At 45.9% G+C, this 20,080-nt stretch overlaps 1 protein-coding gene across 2 annotated transcripts in view; it reads left to right on the forward strand.

Moving 5' to 3' along the window:
• Positions 1-20,080, forward strand: part of DSG2 (desmoglein 2) — a 164,369-nt gene that overhangs the window by 29,382 nt on the left and 114,907 nt on the right. Inside the window, exon 3 of one of the 2 annotated variants that reach the window (XM_040354108.1) lies at positions 970-1,056. The gene's annotated coding sequence lies outside the window, so the exon portion shown is untranslated. Of the gene's footprint in view, positions 1-508; positions 1,057-20,080 lie in introns of those variants that run through there. The other variant, XM_040354107.1, reaches the window with a different exon arrangement.

A 20,080-nucleotide genomic window follows, 5' to 3' on the forward strand; every position in this document is an offset into this window, starting at 1 on the left:
GTAACCTACCTGGCTCATTCAACTGTCAACCAGAGATTCCACTGGTAGAAACCAAGGGGGAACCCCTACCCTATTTTATAAATCTATCCCAGCCCCAGTCCTAGCGGGAATCTCTGGCTGACAGCTAAATAAGGCTGGGTTCACACTACGGTTTTCCCGTCCGTCAGCCGCATACGATTTATATGAAAAAACGTATGCGGCTGAAACGGACGTTTACGTAAACGTATGGCACCGCACATATGTGCGTTTTCCATTAACATTAATGTTAAAGGAAAACGTATGCGGTTGCCATACTGTTTTAAAAACGACCGCAAAACCATGGTTGAACACGGTTTTGCGTACGTTTAAAAAACGTTTTGCCAGCAAATCGTACGCACCCGGATGCATCCGAGTGCATACGATTTGCAATGCATTGTCTATCTCTACGTTTTCCCGTCCGGGCCCGTACGTTTTCAATACTGAAATCGTATGCGGCTGACGGACGGGAAAACCGTAGTGTGAACCCAGCCTAAGTCGGGGGGGAGGCTGGGAGTCACTGGTTGTTAAGACGTTGTGGATTTAATACTTCCCGCTGCAGCTGGAGATCCATTCTGCAATAAAATAATGAGTAAAATGTTGTGTTCAATACCGCAAAATAAATATTATCAGTGCTTTTATTAATTGACACATGTCTTTTAATGAATTGACTACTCTGAGATAATTATCGCATGAGTTATTTTAAGACAAAACTTCATGTGGTGTTTATCTGTTAGTGAGTTGACCCCAGAATGAGACATTTATATATTTTAGTTCTAAGACTGTGCTACGCACTGGTTGGTTGGAGGGCTTTTTGATTTGTTCAGTCCCTCCTCACCCTAACCTTAGAGATTATATTTTCTCACTGTAGTATTGCAAAAGTTGTCTAGTAAGAACTTTATATTGTGTTTTTGGCAATTCCATAAGTCGTCTCTTTTTTCACTTTCCCCCTAGCTACAAAATAAAGAGTATACAGAAAACAGACTGTTTCCATGGGGACACCGTGACTCACTGCCACACCTGTGATTACAGTATCTGCAGGTTAGTACAATGCATGTATAAAGTTCTGAGCATGCCTTTATACGGCAGTACAAAGGTTCTTTTAATTACTTTTTGTTATCTGTATGCTTTGTTGCAGCTAAAAACAATAAAGATCGCTATTGATATATCTGGAAAGAAAATAAGGAAGGCATGTACTAGAAGGCATTTTATAAACACGGACAAATACAAATGATATAGAGTAAGGCTAGTCATACATTGTGCATTTTTCTTTCCTTCAACCACAGGTTGAAGGAAAGAAAGTCACCTGGTTATCCCATGGGCACAGTGGGGTTGATTTCAGTGGCGTCACTAGGGTTGGTGTCACCTGGTGCGGTAAAATATGGTGTTACCCCCCCCCCCCCAATAACATTTTTCAAATATTTTTTACCCTACTGTTTGCTCTCTGTTCTCCTTTCTTCCCCTTTTCTCTCTCTCCTTATCCATCTTTCTTGTGCGTTCTATCCCTTCTTCTTTCTCTCCATTTTTCTTTGTCCCCTCCCCCACCCAGGGATGGACTGGCCATCGGGACTACCGGGAGTTTCCCGGTGGGCCGATGGCTCAGTGGGCTGGTTTGAGTGACAACCTGTCAAAGTAATGGCTGCGCGGCTTGCGCAGCCATTACTTTGAGCACCGCTGTACTGCCCAGGGAGGGACTGACCACTTGGATGGTGATGTTCTCAATGAATTGCGGTGAAGGAAGCAGAAGTTTTCTCCACTCAGAGAAGCACACCTACAGTACCCTCTGGCGGTCTCGCTCCTCTCCGATCTGTGTGCTCGGCGCTGCGGCGCAGCACGTTGTGCCCTGTGTCTGTCCGCTCACTGCGATTAGAAGCAGTGGGAGTAGAGCGGGTTGTGGCAGTGCCCGGGTCTATGGAGGCAGCTTAGAGTTCGTTCCGGGACAGGACAACGGATGTGTGGAGGGAGGTGAGCTGGCCGCTTTGTGGGAGAACTTGTGTGTCGGGACTTGAGATGGGGGAGGGGGAAGTCAGTGAGAGCCGTGTCTGCAGCAAGGTGGGAAGCCAATTCTGGTGCTGTGCTGCGAACTTCAGTTGTTCCATACATGTCACTGCAAGGTGGTCTCTACCGTGATGGAGCAAAAAATTAGGCTCATTCACACCACCATATACCACTTTTCTACCACTTGCACCCCTCTCATATACATACTACCCCCCACTATACACTCTGCACCCCTCTCATATACATTCTACCCCCCACTATACACTCCGCACCCCTCTCATATACATTCTACCCCCCACTATACACTCCGCACCCCTCTCATATACATACTACCCCCCACCATACACTCCGCAGCCCTCTCATATACATTCTACCCCCCACTATACACTCCGCACCCCTCTCATATACATTCTACCCCCCACTATACACTCCGCACCCCTCTCATATACATACTACCCCCCACTATACACTCCGCACCCCTCTCATATACATACTACCCCCCACCATACACTCCGCACCCCTCTCATATACATACTACCCCCCACCATACACTCCACACCCCTCTCATATACATACTACCCCCACCATACACTCCACACCCCTCTCATATACATACTACCCCCCACAATACACTCTGCACCCCTCTCATATACATACTACCCCCCCTATACACTCCGCACCCCTCTCATATACATACTACCCCCCACAATACACTCTGCACCCCTCTCATATACATACTACCCCCCACTATACACTCCACACCCCTCTCATATACATTCTACCCCCCACAATACACTCTGCACCCCTCTCATATACATACTACCCCCCACTAAACACTCCGCACCCCTCTCATATACATTCTACCCCCCACTATACACTCTGCACCCCTCTCATATACATACTACCCCCCACCATACACTCCACACCCCTCTCATATACATACTACCCCCCACCATACACTCCACACCCCTCTCACATACATACTACCCCCCACAATACACTCTGCACCCCTCTCATATACATACTACCCCCCACAATACACTCTGCACCCCTCTCATATACATACTACCCCCCACAATACACTCTGCACCCCTCTCATATACATACTACCCCCCACTATACACTCTGCTCCCCTCTCATATACATTCTACCCCCCACAATACACTCTGCACCCCTCTCATATACATACTACCCCCCACTAAACACTCCGCACCCCTCTCATATACATTCTACCCCCCACTATACACTCTGCACCCCTCTCATATACATACTACCCCCCACCATACACTCCACACCCCTCTCATATACATACTACCCCCCACCATACACTCCACACCCCTCTCACATACATACTACCCCCCACAATACACTCTGCACCCCTCTCATATACATACTACCCCCCACAATACACTCTGCACCCCTCTCATATACATACTACCCCCCACAATACACTCTGCACCCCTCTCATATACATACTACCCCCCACTATACACTCTGCTCCCCTCTCATATACATACTACCCCCCACAATACACTCTGCACCCCTCTCATATACATACTACCCCCCACTATACACTCCGCACCCCTCTCATATACATTCTACCCCCCACTATACACTCTGCACCCCTCTCACATACATACTACCCCCCACCATACACTCCACACCCCTCTCATATACATACTACCCCCACCATACACTCCACACCCCTCTCATATACATACTACCCCCCACAATACACTCCACACCCCTCTCATATACATACTACCCCCCACTATACACTCCGCACCCCTCTCATATACATACTACCCCCCACAATACACTCTGCACCCCTCTCATATACATACTACCCCCCACAATACACTCTGCACCCCTCTCATATACATACTACCCCCACCCTACACTCTGCACCCCTCTCATATACATACTACCCCCCACTATACACTCCGCACCCCTCTCATATACATACTACCCCCCACTATACACTCTGCACCCCTCTCATATACATACTACCCCCCACAATACACTCCGCACCCCTTTCATATACATACTACCCCCCACTATACACTCCGCACCCCTCTCATATACATACTACCCCCCACTATACACTCCGCACCCCTCTCATATACATACTACCCCCACCCTACACTCCACACCCCTCTCATATATATACTACCCCCCACCATACACTCCACACCCCTCTCATATACATACTACCCCCCACCCTACACTCCGCACCCCTCTTATATATATAATACCCCCACCCTACACTCCACACCCCTCTCATATACATACTACCCCCACCCTACACTCCACACCCCTCTCATATACATACTACCCCCCACCCTACACTCCGCACCCCTCTCATATACATAATACCCCCCACCCTACACCTCTCTCATGTACATAATACCCCCCACCCTACACTCCACACCTCTCTCATATACATTCTACCCCCCCCACTCTACACTCCACACCTCACTCATGTACATACTACCCCCCACCATACACATGTACATCCCCATGCTTCTAACATGGCCTTCACACTTTAGTACATACCATGTGAATGAGGCCTTAGTAGAAATGTAATGTTTGTACACTGTTTTTGTGCGTGTTTCCAAAATAAAGTGGGCCAGTCTGGATGAAGTCCAGGGCCAAATTTTTGTCCCAGTCCAGCCCTGCCCCCACCTCTCTTTCTCCAGAACCGGAAATCACATCTCAGGAGCCTATAGTCCAGGGGCGTACCTAGAGCATTTGGCACCCGGGGCGGATCCAATATCTGGCACCCCCCCACACGTTAAAATGTAAAAACACCACACTGTGCCCCCTGCATACCTCTGCATCCTTCAATATCTTTTTGTTACTACTGTGTACCCCTCTCCACAACTGAACCTCTGGACCCCCACAGACCGCCTTCAGTGCAGACACCCCCTCAGTGCAGACACCCCCCCTTTGTGCAACCCCCCCTCAGTGCAAACCCCCCCCCCTCGGTGCAACCCCCCAGTGCAAACACCCCCAGTGCAAACCCCCCCTTAGTACAACCCCCCAGTGCAAACCCCCCTTAGTGAAAACCCCCTCAGTGCAAACACCCCCTTAGTACAACCCCCCCTCAGTGCAAACATCCCCCCCCTTCAGTGAAATCCCCCCAGGTGCAAACACCCCCCCTTCCCATTCAGTACCTCAGATCATCGCAGGCAGCGCCACGGCACATGGACAGAAGGTCCCCTCGGCCCCTCCCCCTCTGTACACACAAACAGAGAGGAGGGGGCTGTGCCTGTGTACCGACTGCCGAGCACCGCTAACAGCCCATGGCTGTGAGAGGAGGGGATGGATGGTGCTGCGGTGTCACCCCGCAACCCCCCCTCCTCTTGTACCGTGGCGCTCCGATTCCGCGGCGCTCATCGCTGCAGTCGCGGGGGGGGGCGGCCCCCCCGCACATGTCAGCTAAAAAAAAAAAAAACCTGGTGCGGCCCGCACCCCCCTAGCAACGCCTCTGGTTGATTTACTAAAACTGGAGAGTGATAAATCTGGTGCAGCTGTGCATGGCAGCCAATCAGCTTCTAACTTCAGCTTGTTCCATTAAGCTTGGACAAAAAAATGGAAAGTTTCTTTTTTTTTTTCTTGCCACTTCAGACTAACCACAGCAAGAGACTTGCTCATGATTTTATTCATAATTCCGTCTCCCCTTCTGGTTTTGCATCATTTGTGGTATTTGATTGTTTTTATGCTCGTATGCTTTTTATATCTTTCATATTTTTTTTTTTTTTATTATTAATAATTATTCCTTTGGTCCTTCCCCCTTTGTGGAGAATTCAATCAATTATCACAACAACAGAATATCAAAAATATTTCCTGCCTGGCAAAAACTACCCCCCCCTCACACCCCGCCCCCGCCCCCCCCCCCCCCCCCACAACCCCCCACCCCCCCCCCCCCCCAACCATCTCACGACTCCACATAATGAATTATTCCTTTTGTTGCAACTACTTTCCTATTCCGCTTTCAGATTTTCAACGAAGCTCCGAGCTTTTTTAAATTCTAACCAAGATGCCCAGATGTCCTTATACTCTGCCTTGTTCTTGTCTATACCAAATTTTAATTTTTCCCTCCTGTACGTATCCTCAACAGAGTCGATCCACTCCCACATTTGCAGAGTTTCCAAATCCCTCCACTTTAGCGGTATCAATCGTTTTGCTGCATTCAGCAAGTGAGGGGTCAGTGATGCCTTATATTCTTTCACTGGCCTATCCCCCCCGTGAAAAAGGACTACCCATGGATTGTCTTCTACTTCTTTTTTTGTTATAGCTTTTATCAGAGACAGAATTTTTTTCCAATAGGTTTTAATTTTTGGGCAGTCCCACCACAGGTGGGCCATTGTTCCCCTTAACCCACAGCCTCTCCAGCATTCCTCTGACTCCCCTTCTCTAAATTTTCCGATTTTATCTGGGGTAGCGTACCATCCTGCCAGACATTTAAAGTTCATCTCGGCGGTTCTTACATCGACCGCCGAAGTGTGAACCAAATTCAGGATTCTCCCTATGGTCGTTTTTCCCCTGGGGACATCTAAGTCTCTTTCCCATTTTTGAATATATTTTAGCGTTTCTGGCTCATCCATTTTTTGCAGATATTTATATATTTTGGAGATATTCCCTTTTGAGCTTTCGGTACTACACATTTGTTCCAATATAGTGAATTCCTCTCGTGAACGCAAAGGGTGTGGAAGTCGCTTGACGAATGATGCTAACTGCAAGTATCTCCACTCGTCAAGCGTCGTAACGTCTATGTTTTGTTTAATTTCGTGCAGTGTCATTATTTTACCCTTTAGCGTTATATCTTTTAACTGAATTCTATTTCCTATCCAATTACCCCCTACCTCCTTTGTCCCTGGTGCAAAATATTCATTTTCTTTTAAATCTATACAAGGTGAATTATATTTTGTTTTCAATTGTTTATGTAGTCTATCCCAAATCCTCAAAGCGTTGTGTAATTTCGTGTGCTGATGTGTATATGGATCTGTATTGTGGTGGGTTCCAAATCAATCTCCCTAACTGTGCCCTAGCTAATGAGCATTCAATACTTATCCATCTTTTGTCCTGTGACTCTTTAGCCCATTCAATAACTCGTGAGAGTACCGAAGCGATATAGTACAGTCTGATGTCGGGTACCGCCAAGCCCCCCTTTTCTTTAGTTCGTTTTAAAATTTGAGCCGCGATCCTGTGTTTTTTATTATTCCAAATATAATTCATTATAAGTGAATTAACAATTTTGATATAGGATGGTGGCAGGAAGATTGGAACCATTTGAAACTTATATAAAATTTTAGGGACTAGAATCATTTTTACCACATTTATTCTTCCGAACCACGAGATTGGCCTATTATATATGTTTTTAATTTCCCTTTTTATTTCATCGAGGAGGGGAATAAAATGTATTATAAAATGAATATGAGATAGCGCTAATATCAACTAGTGCTGATTATATACAGTATTGTGAGTGATAATAATCAAATTCCGTGAATAGTATAAGTAAGAAACAACAACACTTAAGGAATATACACTCTCTCTAATGATGTAACACAGTGAGTTCGTAATGGGTTAAAGAAACTGAACCCATATGCAGCCCTATATCCACTCAGCTGATCTTTCGTGTCATTTCAACAGGAAGTGAAACCAAGAAGGGAGCTGACATCTACATCATTGCTGGCAAACAACTCAAATTATGGTATTGTATATCGCTGTATATGTAACGGGCATGTTAAAGTTGCTTTGTTTTGCACAGTGCCTGAGTTGTTTGCCAGCAATGATGTAGATGTCAGCTCCCTTCTTGGTTTCACTTCCTGTTGAAATGACACGCAGCGGCTCTGTTAAATAGCTCAGCCGTTCTCACAGTCACATGGAGACCCATGACTAAGCCACGTGACGAGTGGCGTTACGCGTGGGGGAGGAGCCTATGTGACGGGACTACGATCCTAGTGAGGAGACCATCACACTGAGCGGCAACTTTTAACTCTGAGCCTGTGTTTATCGGCGGATGTGTGAGTGTATACACCGTCGGTGTAGTCTCTTGTCCACCCTTCTTGCCATACAGTATTGTACTATGAGGCTTGTCCTCTCTTTTTTTCTTTTTCATATCCATTGGAGTGTTTCTGACTGAATTGCTTGAGAAGGTCGTTGTCTATCTAATGAGAAGCAGTGGGAAGGAAAGATCAGCTGAGTGGATATAGGGCTGCATATGGGTTCAGTTTCTTTAACCCATTACGAACTCACTGTGTTACATCATTAGAGAGAGTGTATATTCCTTAAGTGTTGTTGTTTCTTACTTATACTATTCACGGAATTTGATTATTATCACTCACAATACTGTATATAATCAGCACTAGTTGATATTAGCGCTATCTCATATTCATTTTATATAATTTTCGGTTTTGTTCACCCACTTGATACGCAGCTTTTATTATTTGATTATTTTTGTTGGTTTTTTCCTTACATTAGTTCAATTTGGTAGCGCAGTAGTACCACTCTTTTAATAAAATGTATTCTGTATATTTTCTTGAGGGTGTTTGCCAATTTAATACCCAGATAATTTTTTTCTTTCTGCCATGAGAAGTTGTATTTCTTCCGCAGATATTGTTCTTCTTCTTTATGGATGTTAACATTCAAAATCTCCGTCTTTGCAGTGTTCATCCTAAAATTTGAAACCTCCCCATATTGTTTTAAAGTAGCTATTAATTTCGGTAGGGTGACTCTAGGGCTGGTTACAAAAAATAAGACATCATCTGCGAAGGCGGACAGTTTATGCTCCTCTTCACCTACTTCTACTCCATAAATTTCTGGGTTTTGACGGACCATTGCCAAAAGGGTTTCTAGTGATAAAACAAAAAGAAGGGGAGACAGGGGACATCCCTGCCTAGTCCCGTTTCTCATCTCAAAGGGTACCGATAAAGATCCGTTGATTTTTATCCTTGCGCAGGGATGGTAATAAAGAGTTTTAATCCACTTAATCATCCTTAGGCCTATTCCTATGGCTTCTAATGTTTGTATCAGGAACCCCCAGTCTACCCTGTCGAACGCTTTCTCAGCATCCACAGACAGGAGTAGACCGGGGGTCCCCCTTTCTTTAAACTGCTGGAGGAGAAGAAGTGCCCTGACCCCATTATCTTTCCCCTCCCTTCCGGGAATAAAGGCAGCCTGGTCTGGGTGGACCAAGGCTGTCATTACTCCCTTCATTCGTTCGGCCAAAATTTTTGCGTACAGTTTGGTATCTACATTTAAGAGAGAGATAGGTCGAAAGCCTGAGCAAATCGTGTTATCCTTCCCCTCTTTTTTTTTTGACAGTAATCGTTGCTGTTAATGCCTCTCTACTCATCTCGTAATCTAACCCTAGTCCATTAAAGTATTGACAAAGTCTCGGTACTAAAATGGTACTAAACCTTTGTATATAGGCGGTCGTAAAGCCATCTGGCCCCAGACTTTTCCCCTTAGGGGTATTTTTTAAAACCTCACTGATTTCCTGCTCTGTTATACTTTCCTCCATTTTTATTATCTCGTGCTCTTCTATCTTCGGTAGACAAGCTTGCTGTAGTACTTCCCGTATCTTGTCGTTTTTTTCCCCTCGGGTCCCTGATCTTTTGTTGCACACCGTATAATTCTTCGTAGTAGCTTCTAAAGGAGTCTGCTATTTTGTTTGTCGCATACACTAATTCCCCGTTCTTATTCCTGATTTTTTCAATAAAATTCCTCGTTTTCTTTTTTCTTACCATTCTGGCCAGGTTTTTTTTTTATTTCCCCAGACATATCCTTCTCTCGCTGTCCTGTCTATAAATTTCTTTGTTTCTTGCCCTGCCAGAGCCCTATATTCATCTCTTGTTATAGTTAGCTTGCAGAGTTTTTCCCTCTGCCCCTGTGATTTATGTTCCTGTTCCAGCCTATATATTTCCTCCCTTAGTGTTTTTAGTTTACTCGTTCTTATTTTATTTTTCCTTGCCCCTTCTCTAATGAAAATCCCTCTTATATAGGCCTTGTGGGCATCCCAAAGTGAGGCCCTTGAGATATCCTCCTTGTCGTTCTCCTGAAAATATAATTATAGTTCTTTTCGTACTCTATCGACCACATCCTCGTCCTCCAACAAACTTTCATCAAGTCTCCATTCTGGAGGATTGGCTTTTTGTATGGATGTACTTATTTTCATGGATATAGGGGCATGGTCTGAAATCATCATAATCTCACAACTTGTTTCCACCACACTCTCCAAGAGTCTATGGTTGACGAGGATGTAGTCGATCCTCGAATACGTCCCATGTACAGGGGAAAAAAACGTGTAGTCACGGGTTTTAGGATTGAAAATTCGCCAAACATCCACCATTTGACTCTGTGTCATTTGTTTTTTAAGTGACTCAAGAAGCTCACGCTTAGTCCCCTGCACATGGGACGTACTATCGAGGCTCGGGGTCATGCAGAAATTAAAATCGCCCATCAACACTACATGTCCTTCTTCATAATCTTTCAATTTTCTAAGAATTTTACTAATATATTTAACTGAATTAGCATTAGGGGCGTAAACATTAGCCAGGGTGAAATCCTCCCCTCCCAGTTTTATTTTCAAGAATAGATATCTCCCCTCTGGGTCTGTCTGTCTATCTACCAATGTGAATCGGACTCCTCTTGCAAAACCTATTGCTACCCCACGGGATCGTGATGAAATTGTGTCCCCATAATACCAGACAGGATACTCGGGTGAATACAGCTTAATATTGGACTCTAAGGTTATGTGGGTCTCTTGTAAGTAGACGATATCTGCTTTATAATGCGTTAATTCGCAGAGAATTTTATGTCTCTTAATATGTGAATTCATTCCTTTTACGTTGTATGATAGCAACTTAATTTCTGTCATTTATAAATATATATCCTTTTTTTTTTTTTTTTTTAAAGAGTTTAGGAAAGTTTCTTGTGGAGTCATTCAGATGGTCCCCCTCCCTCCTTCCCCCAAGTCCCCCCCCTCCTCTCCCCCCCTCCCGGCCCTCTCCCGGCCTGGGAGCCGCTATTGGTTGTCTCCTCTCCTTCACCCTCGGCTCCTCCCTAGTGGTGGTACTCCAGGGAGCTCCATTGACTCCTCCCCCCTCCCCCCCTCCCCCCACCCCCACCCGATCCGGCAGCTAGGTTCCGGGATATCCCGAACCCAGCTATTCTACCCAGTCCGGCAGCTCAGGGGCTGTCAAATCCATTTTATGGCAAAACTCTTTCAGTTCCTCCGGATACCTAAGTCGTGCTGTTTTACCTCCCTTTATGCCTATAAGGCATGCCGGGAACCCCCATTGATACTTTATATTATGTGCCCGCAGCAGCTCTAAAAGGGGTTTCAGGTGTCTTCTCTTTGCCAACGTCTCTTTAGACAGATCAGAGAATATTTGTAGCTCAGTCTCTCTATATCTTAGGGGGGATTTCCCCCTAAGCCTTCCCCAGATTTCTGCTTTATCGACGTAATTCCTAAATCATACAATAACATCCCTTGGACCATGTCTTTCAGTCTGTTGGGGATACCCCACTCGATGCACTCTCTCAATCTTAAGCGGCTTCGATTCTGCTGACCTCTCTAGCAAAGGGTTAAAGATTGTGTTCATGATAGCTCTAAGATCTTCCTCCTTTTCTTCTACTATCGCTCTGATTCTAAGGTTCTGTCGCCTGTTGCGATTCTCCTGGTCCTCTATCCTATATGCCACCAATCTTTGACCTTCGCTCAGGGCCTTTACTTGCTTTTTCAAATAGAATATTTCCTGGTCCTGTTCCTCTACTCTCCTCTCTGTCTCTTCCACTCTCTCGCGGAGCCCTCCAAGGTCCGTTCTTACTTTATTAATTTCTGTCCTAAAGACATTTTCCATCCTCAGGAGCATTGCGTTCATCTCTGCCTTAGAAGGGGGTTGTGTGTCTTGGGCTTGCTCTTCCAAATTATTAAGCTCTTGCTGTTGCTCGTTTTCTATAGTCGTTTCACCTTTAGAGCTCTCCGCACTACTTACTCCTTTTTTTGTGTCCTTCTTTTCATTCCTTTTTGCAAGTCCTGGGCTTTTCAAGCTCCCTTCTTGGGTCATATATTGCTGTATAGAGCTATTCCCTGAATTATTTTTAGATGGTTTTGAGGTGACACCTCTCGTTGATCTATTCATCCTGCTTTTATTGGAGGGTCTTATTCTCTTCCCCAGCTTGCAAAAAAAAAAATGTTTTAAGTCTTATTTCTTATACCTGCCTTCCTCATACCCCTCCTCGAGGCCCGAGCGAGCGGATATTTTAATGGGGGGAGAGCCAGATAGAGCAAAGAGAGTCATAGGCCCCAAGTGAAAAAAACAAAACAAAAAGGCGGAGCGGCGGGAGAAAGGCACATCCACGCGACCAGTCAGTCCAATTATTCTGTTATGTCCTATCAATTCCCCTCTATTTACAGGTCATTTACTGCTTCTGATCTGGGTTGCTGTTACTACACAAATTTTTTCCTGTTTTTTTCTCTCCTTTCTTTTCAATTCTAAGAAAGGAAGGAGGGGGGAGGCAAAAAAAAAGGGGGGGGGGAAACAGCACACAGGAAAAAAAAAAAGGGGGAGTGCCCACTGTGTGTTTAGAGATTTAATTCCTGTATTTCCTCATCCTAGTTCATCCTACGCTGGCGTGTCTACCCTTGCTCCTGGTCATGCAGCAAGGGGGACACAAAAACCAGGGGGGCTCTTAATATTTCATTTCCCCGTCTCCCGGTCTTGAGCGCTATCTTGAGCGCTGGGATTATACCAGCCTTATACCCGCGTCTCCTGTCGATTTTACCCCAATGGTATCCAAAGAGATTATGTATTTGTGACCCCCTTTTATAAAATAAGAATTCCTCCTCCTCAGACCGCTAAAACTTCGGTACCTACTTCACAGGTTCTGCCCGGAATCTCTGCCCAGCGTCCGTTCCTGGGCTGCCTATCACAACTGTCCTGGGGGATTAAATAATTATGGCCCTCTTACACATGTGTCAATTCCAGTTCCTTTTTTTCAGAAAAATTCTATGTCAAAAGGTGGTATTTATGCCATTTGTGTGACTAACTTCAGGGGTTGTCACAGCAGATCCTTTATTGCAGCAGAATATTAATATCATGTCAATTTACCACATATCTCTGTTAATCCCGCCAGAGGTTCTCACAAAAATTGCATCTCAAAATTGGAGCTAACAGATTACCCAGCTCATTTACACCAGACCAGACCAGGCTAAGAAGGAGGGGGGCGGGGGTGTCCCCGGGGGGGAGGGGGGGATCGGGACGGCACCCGACCCTGCTCGGCTCTACTGAGCGTCTCACCCAACCTCAGGACCTTAGGACCCACGCGTTCGGCCCGCCTCACTGCTCCGACTTCCTCCGCTGCTCTCCTCCTTCTCATGTGCCGCAGCTGTGCGTCTGTCCGAGCCCGCGGGGATTGCCGCGATCCACCGCCTATTCAATTGCGTCCCGGGTGCGTCCTGGGTCTCGGGTCCTGACTTGGCGAAGGGTCGTGTTGTGCGGAGCTGAGTCTCCGGCTCTGGTCTTCAGGATGTCAGCCTCTCACGCTGTCATCCTCCGGTCAGCTGCTGCTTCTGTTTGATCTGCAACTGCCATGGTGCTGCACATGTGATAATTTTTGGCCCCAGCCATTTGATAGTTTAACAGTTTAGTTGAGGACACAAGTAAACATGACAGTTAGCAATCCCAGCATTCCAGGAATGTAACGTGAGTGAGTAACTTGTATAGCGATACAAATGCGAACTAAATCACCTCAAGGCACTTTTTGCATCCAGTGCCATCCTGTGTCTTCAGAAGAGGTGGGTCTTAAGTTTTTTTCTGAAGGCCCGATGGTTTTCTTCCATGTGGATGTCCGCGGGTAGAGCGTTCCATAGCCATGGTCCTTGGACTGCAAATCTTCGTTCTCCTTTATATTTGTAGTGGGTCTTGGGGATGTGGAGGAGGTTTTGGTTAGTTGACCGGAGGGCGTGGCTAGGGGTGTAGTGTTTTATTTTCTTGCATAGGTATTGAGGAGCGTTTCCTTGTGTGTATTTGTGAGTGAGACAGAGGGTCTTGAATGTAACGCGATCCTTTACGGCTAGCCAATGGAGGGTCCTCAGGGACGGGGTGATTGATTCCCAGAGTTTTTTCCCGTTACCAGTCTGGCTGTTGTGTTCTGGACGACTTGTAGACGCAAAATTTGGTATTTGGAGTCCGAGGTAGAGGGAGTTTGCGTAGTCAAGTCGGGAATTGATGATTGTTCCAACTACTACTACTGCTGTGTCCTCTTCCGGGATGAAGGGGATGAGTCTATGCAGCAAGCAGATAAGGTAGTGAGATCCGCTGACTACTGATCCTATTTGTGTGTCCATAGTCATGTCTGAGTCAAAGATGACTCCAAGGCTTTTGACTTTGGTGCTTGGGGTGATGATTTGCCCAAGGATGGTGGGTGGTGTGCATGTTGTCCTAGAGTTTTTCTTTCGATTTGCGTGGAGAAAGAAAAGTTCTGTTTTGGATCCATTAAGTTTGAGGGAGCTCTCCGTCATCCAATTATCGATCGATAAGAGGCAATTTTCTAGTGCGTGGTATTGGTCCTTTTTGTCGGTGATGCGAAGGTAAAGTTGAGTGTCATCAGTGTAAGAGTGGTAGAGCAGGTCCTGTTTGCTGATGATTTTGAAGAGTGGGCGGAGGTAGATGTTGAAGAGCACGGACAATAGGGGTGATCCTTGAGGGACTCTGCTTGTAATTTCCCGATGCTGCCGAAGTGAAAGCTCCTAGTTTCGCTGTCTGGGATCGATACTCTAGGAAGGATGCAAACCAGGGTAGATCAGAGTCTGCTAATTCTGTTAGAGGAGTGGGCAGAGTTTTGTGGTCTACTGTGTCAAAAGCTGCGCTGAGGTCCAGCAGCACCAGTAGACATGATTCTCCGTCATCTGCTGCTTCGAGGGCGTCATCCCATATTTTGAGAAGTGCAGTTTCTGTCCCGTGGCCTGAGCAGAAATAAGATTGTAGTGGGTCAAGCAGTTTGTAGGTGTCCAAATGGAGTTGTAGCTGTTGTACTACTGCTTTCTCAATGATCTTGGAGATCGTGTTAAGGCTTGTTACTGGTCTGCGGTAGTTTGGGTCTTTGGGGTTGAGGTTGGGTTTCTTTAGGAGGGGTTTGATTATGCCTTGCTTGAGGGAGATCGGAACAATACCTTCTTTGAATGATTAATTTAAAAGGTGTGTTTTTGGAAACCATTAGATCGATGTTTTTTTTCCACTTTACGATTTACTGCTGTTCAGGGGTTCTGGGCTTCAGCAAAATAGCAGCCTCCAGCAAGAAGAAACAGAAACAATGATGGAGGTAATTTACAACACACACTCATTTTGGTAGCATAATTATTAATGTAGAATGTATATTCCTTGCTAAAGAACATTGTTTTTTATCAAGTTGTTATGGGTAAAGTTCCGCTTTAGTGTGGTCATTTGCATTTAAAGCACAAATTCTGGAATTAGAAAAAAAAAAAAATTCTTGCAGTGCAAGGAGTATGGCATAGGGTAAGAATTTCTCCTTATTCCAGCATCCCTAGATAAATCCTTTGCAATACAGGAGGGAGGTCCAATTATTGCAATTGGGCTGTCAATCATGTTACAGTTCAAACTTTAAACCTTAAACCATAAGCATACCAGAGGTACAGACAACAGAGAACACAATGCAAGAAAAGGCCGTCACTGTATTATTTCGGTAAATTGCACTGGATGAGCCTGTTCAGGTATCTCATACTTGCCAACAGTCCCGATTTTCCCGGCATAATCCTGAAAATTGGACTCTCGTCCCGATCTGAGCGCGTCCCGCTTAAAATCACAATTTTTTGCTTTTGTCTCGGGAATAATCGGGGCTGCTTTTTGGCACCGGCCGCCGCAGCTTCTGGCTATGAAAACATGGCCGTGATATCTCCTTCCAGCTAGCAGGTCTCTTTCCCTGTGTGTTCAGTGGAGAGGGGAGGGGCCTCCGATCCATGCAGCTAATCGGCTTCTCTCTTCAGTGTATACAATTTGCCTGTACACTGAAGCTGGTCACATTTATACAGAGATCAGAGCTATAAAAGTACACTGATTACTGTGTAAATGTGACTGAAAGGAAGGGGGTTAACACTAGAGGGCGATCAAGGGGTTAAATGTGTATCCTAGGGAGTGATTTTAACTGATGGAGGAGGGGACTCACAAGGGGAGGAGACCGATCGGTGTTCCTCTGTACTGGGAACACACCATCTGTCTCCTCTCACCTGACAGGACATGGTTCTATGTGTTTACACACACAGATCCACGGTCCTGCTGTGTGACAGGCAATCGCTGGTGCCTGGCGGACATCGCGGCTGCTGGGCACGCGCTTCGGCTCCCAAATGACCCGGCGGCGCGCCTGCACCCCCTAAAGGCTCGGGAAGCCAAAGACGTCATATGACGGCAGCCCGGAGGGACAAAGGGTTCCTGCCGCCATCATATGACTATGAAGCGGTAGGGAAGTGGTTAAAGAGAGAGGATACAACTGTGAAAATAGGTAAACAGCACATATTACAGAGAGGAAGGACAGCTGAATGGGTAAACAAGGTCATCTGCAGTTTGGTGATTTGTAAAGTAGCTTGCTGTAGATGTTCACTTTGTGCAGTCACTGAAGTGCAAGAGCGGTAGCGCCACTTAATTAAAGAATGCCACTTTATTGGAAGAACCCCCGGCATGTGTCCCCCTGGCATGTCCCCCTCATAAAGGTGCTCTTGTTTTATACTGTGGTGGGTGTGGATGGAATTTGCCTATTGATCAATGAGTTAATATCAGGCACACATTATCACAGCAAACTTTTCACACCATAATCACACCATGAGTACAAAAAAAAAAGCTGAATGTTAGCAGAAAGTCTATCATTTTACAGGGATGCTGTTGTGTTACCAGACCCATCCCCTGGCCGCTGAATAAGGTATAATATTATGAAAGTTTAGCACTATTTGAATGCTACACTTCATTCAGCAGTGGCTCGACAGTAAGTTCTTGATGACATTACTAGGAAGTGTAAATGCCCTTCAGACATACATACTACCACTCCCTTCAGGGATGCAAAATGTAACCCAAGGCATACATTTCCCGTTGCTTCAAGGTAAGGGACCTCCTTGAATAAACAATTTTTGCAAAGTGATGATTCAACAAGTACAATTTCATAAGGAATGTATGTTATTTTGCAGTAAATCCATGCAGGCATAAGTGTTTATGCTAGAATGATTCAGAAAAAGAACTAGCAATCAGACGTCTCGTGTACATGTGTCCTTTTTGTTCATGACCATGTAGCACCTGAATGGTCCTACAGTAAACAGTTGTTTATGCGTATAGAATGAAACATATTCATTTGATCCCCTCTCAGGGGCGGACTGACAACTCATGGGGCCCCCGGGCAATAGGAGATTATGGGGACCCCGGGCAATAGGAGATTATGGGGCCCCCGGGCAATAGAAGATTATGGGGCCCCCGGGCAATAGAAGATTATGGGGCCCCCGGGCAATAGAAGATTATGGGGCCACACAGTATACACATACAGTATACATACACATAGCCGGATTCACGTAGATCGGCGCATCTTTGTGCCAGCGTAGCGCATCTCATATGCGCTACGCCAACGTAACTCTGAGAGGCAAGTGCAGTATTCACAAAGCATTCGCTCCCAAACTTGTGCCAGCGTAACGTAAATTGGCCTAATTCAAAGTAGGAAGGTAGTGGGCGTGATCTATTATAATGAAGCGTGACCCCATGTAAATGAAGGTCTGAACGAACGGTGCATGCGCGCGCATGCTCAGAATCACGTTGCATATACTCCCTAAGATACGCCGGCTCAATGCCTACAACGTTAATGTAACCTACGCCCAGCCCCATTCACGTACGACTTACGTAAACGACGTAAAATACGACGGCTGTTCCGTCGTCCATACCCTAACATGACTTACCCCTGCTTTAGGTGGAATAACTTTACGCCGGACATACGCCTTACGTAAACGGCATAGATTACAGCGACGGGCGCAAGTACGTTCGTGAATCGGCGTATTTCGGTCATTTGCATATTCGACACGTAAATCAATGGAAGCGCCCCTTGCGGCCAGCGTAAATATGTGCCCAAGATACGACGGCATAGGAGACTTACGTTGGTCGTATGAAGCCTAAATTCAGGCGTATCTTGTTTGCTGAATAAGGCGCATAGATACGACGGCGCATCCGTGGACTTACGCGGCGTATCAGAAGATACGTCGGCGTAAGTCCTTTCTGAATCCGGATAACAGTATTTACACACACATTATAAATACACATACACACACTGAAAAGGTAGTGGAGAGGCGTGGCAGCTATAATCTTGAGATTTTTTTTTTAAAAACACAGATTTTTACATACTGTCCCTCGTTTTATTGAGGCTGGCAAACCTAATGAGACCCCCTAGTGGCATGGGGCCCTCGGGCAGTGCCCAAGTTCCCAAATGGTCAGTCCGCCCCTGTACCCTCTTGTTTTTCTAGAGTAATAATTGAGTGAGCAGTCACTGCAAATATGTAATAGGTTTGCATTTAAATGGAACGTCAGTCCGCTGTGGTTTTAGAGGGAGCAAAGTCATCTTCACTTTGTGCTTTTACTAGTGCTCAGTCATCCAGAGTGGGGGCACTCTAATTAAGTAGGTTTGTTACTGGCCAGATCACCTGGTGAAAACAGAGGGGAAAATACCTAAAAAACAAATGCAGTCACCTCATCTAATGATTGATAAGCTGCAATATATAAAATTTTTGGTTTTGGGTGTAATATTGCTTTAAGGCCCCTTTCACACTGGGGCGGTGGGTGCTCGGTGGTTAAGCGCCGCTATTTTTAACGTCAATTTCACAGTGCTATTCGGCCGCTAGCGAGGCGCTTTTACCCTCCACTAGCTGCCGAGAAAGGGTTAAAACCGCTGTATAGCCGCGGTGCCTATTCATTTCAATGGGCAGGAGCGGTGGAGGAGCGGTGTGTATACATATAGGGTATACATATACGTATATATAGAGTGGATTAACAAGCATGGTGGGTGTAATGCAAGATGAAATAATGGGCGCCAGTCACTTTTCGAATGCGAACAAGAGAATTATTGTCTTTTAACAAGATTGGTGGGAGAGAGCGGGTTAGGGCCAAGACACCCTTGAGTAGATGCAATGATAATTGACAGACTCCGAGACTCTATAGGTAGACAACTATACAGGGAAAGGCCTCCAGCTGTGGCAACAGAACTTGTAACAGTCACTAAAGGTATATGCACACAACTTTTGGCAATATAGAATAGTTCTTCTCTTATCTCACAGTATCCCACTGTAGATCTTCACTCACTGAGCTCCCAGTCTCTCACAAGACTTCCAGATCCAATCGGCACTGTATCCCCTGAGCTCTTCCACAGCTATCCTGCTGTACACTCCTCAAGCGTCACCCCCACTAACCTGCTGGGTCCATAGCTTGGCACTCGCTGAAGCTTTCTCACTTCTTCACCATCCCTGGCTGGTAGGAAGACTGCTCTGGAACTTGCTCAAGCTTACTCACAGTGGTCTCCGGTAACAAGGTGGATGGTCCCTTAGTGGCGACTGCTTCCCTTTTACCTCTGACCACAACTGGTTCCCCATTCGGCTTAACCTTCGTAACTCGGTTGGACTCCAATCCTGCAGTTTCAATCCTACGCTGCTTCTCCTGCTCCTGGATAGGTCTCAGGCAGCCTAGCAGCCAGGTGTCCCAGGGATAGGCCTCAGACTTCCGGCCTAGCAGCCCTGGGTGACATAACACACATCCACCCAGACAGCTGTCCATGTGGCACAGAACCCTAATCACCCGACTCCACCCAAATAAATAGACTCTCCCAGCAGGCCAAAGGACTAAAGAAACCCCTGTCAATTGGCTGAGACGCCCATCGATATATAATCTGACCTTGTGAAGCCCTTGTCAATCTGATGTCACCAGCCACAGTGCCACCTAGTGACAGAAGAGAAAAGGTGCAGCAATTCCAGAATTAGGGAACATTCTGTGGATTTACTAACATTTAACGAGGATAATTACTACCTGGC

This window comes from Rana temporaria, chromosome 5 (assembly GCF_905171775.1).
Source record: "Rana temporaria chromosome 5, aRanTem1.1, whole genome shotgun sequence".
In the NCBI taxonomy this organism is placed as follows: domain Eukaryota; kingdom Metazoa; phylum Chordata; class Amphibia; order Anura; family Ranidae; genus Rana; species Rana temporaria.